A 764-nucleotide genomic window follows, 5' to 3' on the forward strand; every position below is an offset into this window, starting at 1 on the left:
CCCTGCCGGCCCGGCGCCGCCGCTCACCACCCCGGTGCCACCGCGGCCCCATCGCCCCCGCCTCCCTGCCGGCCCGGCGCCGCCGCTCACCACCCCGGCGCCACCGTCGCCCCCGTCGCTGCCGCTCCGGTGAGTTATTTTTTTTCTGTTTTTTCTTTTTTTGCTATTTAATTGTTAGTGTTAGATTTAGTGCTAGATATGTCTTACTGTTAGATTTAGTGTTAGAATTTGTGTTAGATTCAGTTTAGTTTTAGTGCTAGAATATGTAGAAGGGGAAGAAGAAGAAGAAGAAGAAGAAGAGGGGAGAAGGGAGGAAGAGGAGGAGGGAGAAGAACAAAGAAAAGAAGAGGAAGAGGAAACCCTAAACCCTAGTTTTAGTTATAGTTTTACTTCAGTTTTAGTTTAAGTTTAGTTTTATTTTTAGTTTAGTTTATTTTATATTAGTTTCAGTTTTAGTTCAGAAGAAGAAGAAGAGTAGAAGGAGGAGGAGGAGGGAGGAAGAGGAGGAGGGAGAAGAAGAAAGAAAAGAAGAAGAAGAAAGAAGAAGAAGAAGAAGAAGAAGAAGAAGAAGAAGAAGAAAGAGGAGGAGGAGGAGGAGGGGAGGAGGAAGAGGAGGAGGAGAAGAAGAGAAGAAGAAAAGGCTGTCACGTGCCCCGACCCCGACCACCACCCCGACCCCGACCCCAACACCCCGACCCGGACACGCCACCCCGACACCCCGGCCCAACACCCCGACCCCGACCCCTGACACCCTAACACGACCC

Source organism: Triticum aestivum, chromosome 6A (genome assembly GCF_018294505.1).
Source record: "Triticum aestivum cultivar Chinese Spring chromosome 6A, IWGSC CS RefSeq v2.1, whole genome shotgun sequence".
Classification (NCBI taxonomy): Eukaryota; Viridiplantae; Streptophyta; class Magnoliopsida; order Poales; family Poaceae; genus Triticum; species Triticum aestivum.